This window comes from Oncorhynchus mykiss, chromosome 12, assembly GCF_013265735.2.
Source record: "Oncorhynchus mykiss isolate Arlee chromosome 12, USDA_OmykA_1.1, whole genome shotgun sequence".
Lineage (NCBI taxonomy): Eukaryota > Metazoa > Chordata > Actinopteri > Salmoniformes > Salmonidae > Oncorhynchus > Oncorhynchus mykiss.
The window spans coordinates 43912230-43919984 of NC_048576.1; positions in this window are offsets into that span (position 1 = coordinate 43912230).

Consider the following 7755-nt stretch of genomic DNA (forward strand, 5'->3'; position numbering starts at 1 on the left):
CGCCACAGGAAAGGAAGACCCAGAGTTACCTCTGCTGCAGAGGATAAGTTCATCAGAGTTACCAGCCTCAGAAATTGCAGGCCAAATAAATAACAGACACCTTTCAACATCAACTGTTCAGAGGAGACTGTGTGAATCAGGCCTTCAGGGTCGAATTGCTGCAAAGAAACCACTACTAAAGGACACCAATAAGAAGAAGAGACTTGCTTTGGCCAAGAAACACAAACAATGGACATTAGACCAGGGGAAATCTGTCCTTTGGTCTGATGAGTCCAAATGTGAGATTTTTGTTTCCAACCACCTTGTCTTTGTGAGACGCAGAGTAGGTGAATGGATGATCTCTGTATGGGTGGTTCCCACCATGAAGAATGGAGGAGGAGGTGTGATGGTGTGGGGTAATGTTCTTCTTTAGAATTCAAGGAACACTTAACCAGCATGGCTACCACAACATTCTGCAGCAATACGCCATCCCATCTGGTTTGCACTTAAATTATAGTGGGACTATAATTTATTTTTCAACAGGACAATGACCAAACACACTGTTATCCCTGTGTAAGGGCTTTTTGACCAAGAAGGAGAGTAATGGAGTACTGCGTGAGATGACCTGGCCGCCACAGTTACCTGACATCAACCCAATTGAGATGGTTTGGGATGAGTTGGACCACAGAGTTAAGGAAAAGCAGCCAACAAGTGCTCAGCATATGTGGGAACTCCTTCAAGACTGTTGGAATAGCACTCCAGGTGAAGCTGGTTGAGAGAACGCCAAGACTGTGCAAAGCTGTCATCAAGGCAAAGGGTGGTTAATTTGAAGAATCTCAAATATAAAATATATGTTGGTTACTTTTTCAGTCACAACATGTTTCCATATGTGTAATTTCATAGTTTGTCTTCACTATTATTCTACAATATAGAAAATAGTAAGAATAAAGAAAAACCCTTGAATGAGTAGGTGTGTCCATAGTTTTGACTGGTTCTGTACATATCACTGTATTGCTTCATACAGCATGGCAAAGTGCACACACTGGCCAGTTTATTAGGTACACCACCCCTTTCAGGAAAATTGTTTGCTCCTACAGACAGTGGCCATGGCTTGCTATAGAAAGCAGCCAGACAGGCATCGAGGCATTTAGTTACTGTTCAAAACGAGTGACTTAAGTGACTTTGAGCGTGGTATGAGAGTCGTTGCCAGGCATCCTGGTTTCAGTATCTCAGAAACAGCCGGCCTCCGGGGCTTTTCACACTCGACAGTGTCAAGGGTTAACCAAGAATGGTGCGACAAACAAAAAACATCTAGTCAGCGGCAGTCCTCTGGGTGAAAACAGCTCGTTGATGAGAGGTCGAAGGAGAATGGCAAGAATTGTGCAACAAAATCGGCCACAAAAAGACAAATAAGGGCGTAGTACAAAAGTGGTGTGCAGAACGGCATCTCGGAACACACAACTCGTTGGTCTTTGTCACGGATAAGCTATTGCAGCAGATAACCACACAAGGTTCCACTCCTGTCAGCTAAAAACTAAAATAAGTGTCTCCAGTAGGCACGTGATCACCAACACTGGACTATTAATTGGTAGAAAAAATATCACCTGGTCCGACGAATCATTGTTCCGGAGTCAGGATTTGGCATAAACAGCATGAGTCCATTGCCCATCCCCTGCCTGGTGTCAACGGTACAAGCTGGTGGCGGTGGTGTAATTGTGTGGGGAATGTTTTCCTGGCACATGTTAGGTCCCTTAACACCAATTGAGTAACGTGTACGTGCCCCAGAGAATTCAGGCTGTTCTGGAGGCAAAGGCGGGTCCGACCCGGTACTAGATGGGTGTACATTGGCCATTAATTTAAGATTTCATGGATGGTGTACTACAAGTACCCCAGCCATATCCATTCATTCATTGTAGTACACAGAGTTTTTACTGGACAATGACAATGGAGTAGGCATGAGCACTAACAGATCTCGGACCATGCTCGGTGGAAGCAACTACACCACCCCTTTAGTTGATAACTAATAAAAGTTCAAATAACCCCAAGGAACGTGCCTACAAATAGCACGTTCAAAATATCTGTTTGAAAATCCTTATATTGCAAACATGTTTTTTTTACCTCATACTGAACAAAAATATAAATGCAACATGTAATAATTTCAACGAGTTACAGTTCATATAAAGAAATCAGTCAATTGAAATAAATTCAATAGCCCCTAATCTATGGATTTTACGACTGGGCAGTGGCGCAGCCATGGGTGAACCTTGGAGGGCATACTGTAGGCCCACCCACTTGGGAGCCAGGCTCACCCACTTGGGAGCCAGGCTCAGCCTATCAGAATTAGTTTTTCCCCACAAAAGGGCTTTATTAGACAGAAATACTCCTCAGTTTCATCAGATGCCCAGGTGGCTGGTCTTAGACAATCCCGGAGGCGAAGAAGCCAGATTTGGAGGTCCTGGGCTGGGGTGGTTAAATGAGGTCTGCAGTTGTGAGGCCGGTTGGATTCTCTCCCAAATTCTCTTAAACGACGTTGTAGGCGGCTTATGGTAGAAAAATGAACCTTCAATTCTCTGGCAACAGCTCTGGTGGACATTCCTGCAGTCAGCCACCCAATTGCACCCTCCCTCAAAACTTGAGACATCTGTGGCATTGTGCTGTGCAGTGGCGACCTGTCATTCAGGGCAGGTGGGGCGGGGGGTTGGGGGGGGTGTGATCTTTTTGCATGTTATTTTGACATTAAGACGTGTCACATATCAGTTTGCAAACAATGTAAAAAATATAAAATAATTGAGTTAATAAAGCCACATACAAACTTAGTCTCTTTTTTGCTTTCTTGAGTAAGGCAGCCCCAAAATGCAGGTGTTTTAGCCTAGCTCAGTGCTTTCTATGATGGTGGGGCAGCCAGCGGAAAATACGGAGCATAGGGGTTGGTAATGTTCTCCAGTTGCGCCGTGATTGGATAATGTTCTCTAGTTGTGTCGTGATTGGGTAATGTTCTCTAGTTGCGCAGCGATTGGCTCATTGTTCTTTCACTCATGGGGACAGAACTCAAAAATTCAAGCCCCTTAGGTGTTGCCATAGAGTTACATTAGAGGAGTCCATCCAAGATGGCTTAAGGTCATTGGCCACAGATAAAATAACATCAAATCACGTTATATCTACAGTAGCTTTGATAGGACATGTCAACATCATACTTTCAAAATCTTAGCTAGCAAGCTAGCAGTCATCATTATGAATCAAGTCGAAAAATTTACTGGCAAATGCTTTTTAATCCATGTCATATGAAGAGAAATAATGAAGAGAAATTATAGATATATAATACTTATCTGTGCTCATAGGCGATTGGACAAGAACATTACACAAAGAGTTGGAAATTGCAAATTAAATAAGTGGTTTGGAAGGAATTAGTGGCTAACTGAAAGCATTGCAAAGCAATCACTAGCCTGCTATTCAGTGGAGTGTATTCGTGGTTCCAAGTCTGGGTTTAAGGGTATCTTTTCTAAGTTTAAAAGGATAAACATTCTACATTGGCCATGCTGTCAATCCAGCATAACTTCTGCCGTGCTCAAAATAACTGGAAACTCAGAACTGGGAAGTCTCAACTCTTCAGTGAGTTCAAGACAACTGGGAACTCAGAATTGGAATTCGGGAACTCTGGCTTCTTTCTAGAGCTCCAACCTGAAAATATCTGATGTCATAATGATTCGACCTTGTTTTCCGCGTTCCCAGTTGTCTTGAAAGCACCATATATCAGAGAATGCCAGACTCTGAAGACAAAGTTTGATCAAATTTTCCCACGAAGGACTGCCCTGCGCCACCTTCCTGTTCAAGTGAGCACAGCACAACAAGATGAGTCCAAAAATATATTGCATGCTGCTGCATAAATTATGTAATATGCCAGGGAGATATGTATACTGTAGCTAAGAAAGTAATGCTAAGTGTATGTTGTGTAGTAAGCCTCATCCTAATAATTTGGTCCCTTTTCCACCTCTTAATTTTGCCTACTGTTCGGACTTGGGGGTGCACATATAGCCTATAGACTGCATTTCTCGAAAACAATCATTGAATATTGTAAAAGCTACCAATATCTGCATAATACGCCCCCTTTATTTATCCTACGGCTCTGACTTGGTGTACAGGGAGAATACTGTAAGAACGGCCCATGTTCTCAATTCTGTCGCTGTACATTTATTTCAAAAAGTGCTAAACAAATAGTTATTTTGACTACGTCCGTCCTAGCTCGCTCATTAACATCTTAATCGAAATTACAGATTGCCTCTTATCCGCTCGTCATCCCCTTATGCCATAGTTTGAATATCTCAATTGTCAGTAGAAACCCCCTTTGTTTGAGCATGTCAGCCATATCAGCTATGTGTTTTTTAAAGGCAGTAAATGACGCTGAATGAACTGTTTCGCTGCCAGACAAGGCTCCGTTGATAGCCAGGTGTAGCAGTGTTAAGGTGCTGTTAGGACAGCTTTATGTAGGCTCTAATAGTTTGTGGGAACTGTTTGTCACCATTATAAAGCAATTAATGTATTGTTTGTGTTCTGTAGTAGCTTTGCTGGCATGCATATAAAACATTTTTGGGGGGGTTGCCCCACCAAGATTTACAGCTGAAATCTGAAGTTTACATACACTTAGGTTGGAGTCATTAAAACTCGTTTTTCAACCACTCCACAAATTTCTTGTTAACAAACTATCGTTTTGGCAAGTCGGTTAGGACATCTACTTTGTGCGTGACACAAAAATGTTTCCAACAATTGTTTACAGACAGATTATTTCACTTATAATTCACTGTATCACAATTGCAGTGGGTCAGACGTTTACATACACTAAGACTGTGTTTTTGAACAGCTTGGAAAATTCCAGAAAATTATGTCATGGCTTTAGAAGCTTCTGTTAGGCTAATGTAACCGATGTGAAATGGCTAGCTAGTTAGCGGTGGTGCGCGCTAATAGCGTTTCAATCGGTGACGTCACTCGCTCTGAGGGCTTGAAGTAGTTGTTTCCCTTGCCCTGCAAGGGCTGCGGCTTTTGTGGAGCAATGGGTAACAATGCTTCGTGGGTGGCTGTTGTTGATGTGTGCAGAGGGTCCCTGGTTCGAGCCCAGGTTGATATACTGTTACACTAATTGACATCATTTGAGTCAATTGGAAGTGTAACTGTGGAAGTATTTCAATGCCTACCTTCAAACTCAGTGCCTCTTTGCTTGACATCATGGGAAAATCTAAAGAAATCAGCCAAGACCTCAGAAGAAAATTGTAGACAAGTCTGGTTCATCCTTGGGAGCAATTTCCAAACGCCTGAAGGCGTTCATCTGTACAAACAATAGTACACAAGTATAATCACCATGGGACCAAGCAGCCATCATTCTTCTCAGGAAAGAGACGCGTCTTGTCTCCTAGAGATGAACGTAATTTGGTGCGAAAAGTGCCAATCAATCCCAGAACAGCAAAAGACCTTTGAAGATGCTGGAGGAAAACGATACAAAAGTATCTATATCCACAGTAAAACAAGTTCAATATCGACATAACCTGAAAGGCCGCTCAGCAAGGAAGAACTGCTCCAAAACTGCCATTAAAAAAAGCCAGACTATGGTTTGCAACTGCACATGGGGACAAAGATCGTACTTTTTGGAGAAATATTCTCTGGTCTGATGAAACAAAAATAGAACTGTTTGGCCATAATGACCATCGTTATGTTTGGAGGAAAAAGAGGGAGGCTTGCAAGCCAAAGAACACCATCCCAACTGTGAAGCACGGGGCTGGCAGCATCATGTTGTGTGGGTGCTTTGCTGCAGGAGGGACTGGTGCACTTAACAAAATAGATGGCATCATGAGGGAGGAGAATTATATGGATATATTGAAGCAACATCTCAAGACATCAGTCAGGAAGTCGCAAATGGGTCTTTGAAATGAACAATGACCCCAGGCATACTTCCAAAGTTGTGGCAAAATGGCTTAAGGACAACAAAGTGTAGTTATTGGAGTGGCCAACACAAAGCCCTGACCTCAATCCTATAGAAAATTTGTGGGCAGAACTGAAAAAGCATGTGCGAGCAATGAGGCCTACAAACCTGACTCAGTTACACCAGCTCTATCAGGAGGAATGGGCCAAAATTCACCCAACTTATTGTGGGAAGCTTGTGGAAGGCTACCCGAAACGTTTGACCCAAGTTAAACAATTTAAAGGCAATGCTACCAAATACTAATTGAGTGCATGTAAACTTCTGACCCACTGGGAATGTGATGAAAGAAATACAAGCTGAAATAAAATCACTCTAATATTATTCTGACATTTCACATTCCTAAAATAAAGTGGTGGTCCTAACTGACATAAAACAGGGAATTTTTACGATGATTAAATGTCAGGAATTGTGAAACTGAGTTTAAATGTATGGCTAAGGTGTATGTAAACTTCTGACTTCAACTGTACATGCTAAAATTCCCACTGGTGTTGTGCAACAAGACTGCACATTTTAGAGTGTCCTTTTATTTCCCCCAGCACAAGGTTCACCTGTGTAATGATCATGCTGTTTAATCAGCTTCTTGATATGCCACACCCGTCAGGTGGATGTATTATCTTGGCAAAGGATAAATGCTCACTAACAGGGATGCAAAAAAATGTGTGCACAAAATGAGAAAAAATTGCTTTGTGTGCATATGGAACATTTCTGGGATCTTTTATTTCAGCTCATGAAACATGGGACCAACACTTTACATGTTGCGATTTATACAAATAACACTATGGTCCCATTTAATATATCACTGTCAGTCATTTGTAAGTACATCATATTATCAATTTTTGTCTGTCCCTGTCTTTCTACCCAACATTGCCTGCCTGCTGTGCTGCAGATTCAGTTGTTACTCATTCCGTAGATATCTTGACATCACTAACCGATAAATCCAGATGCTTTATAATGTGTTGTGTAATATGAGCCACTCTCTCTGACAAATAGGCTTATAATGTGATGTCTCTATGCATCCACGTTCTCCAAATGCCTGTTTATTAGTCGGGTTCATGCATGCTTATGACAAGTTGTACAATGCATTAAACCTGTAAACTGGTATCCCTTGTTTTTGTACTTCTATGGACAGAAGTCCATCCTTTCTATTATTTAATTTTCCTGTCGATTTTAAACAGGACTTTGCAACAAGGAGCAAACACCCTGTCAGAAACAGGAATTGTACCAACAGAGCATCATTTAAAGAAAGAGTCTAAAATGTAAAATGCAGGACCTAACGTTCAATTAAAAACGGATTGTTTTTAGGAAGGAGAAGAGAGACACCACCGTGACATACAATCATGTGTATGCTGAGATTGTATTTTTTTTTACCAGTTAATTTCCATTTTCATTACTTTGTCGCTCAATGAAGCAGTGTGGGACATTGTTAATGTCTTAGCTCAGTGCATTGTGTGTCACCTCTAGGAGCAGCTTGAACAAGAGGTGAACCCATTGCCATACGTCTACACAGACTTCCTTCCAAACAGAAAACAAACTGAGCCCCTGGAGGACTTTGGATACTCCACCATCGGGCCAGCCTAAGAGCCAATTTATGCTTGATCCGAAAAATGTTGTCGGAGGCACCGTTTGGATGGTGTGACACAATAGCGAAGCCTCCGGAGGCACTCATAGGCCAAATTGAGCTCCGTTCTGCATCACCATGCGCCTCCCAAATGTTGTTACAATGCGGAGGGCTCTGTATAGCTCTGCATTGACATGATTAGTTGACGGTAGGTGAGGGCGCGAAGTCCTGTTAAAACACAAACTCACTT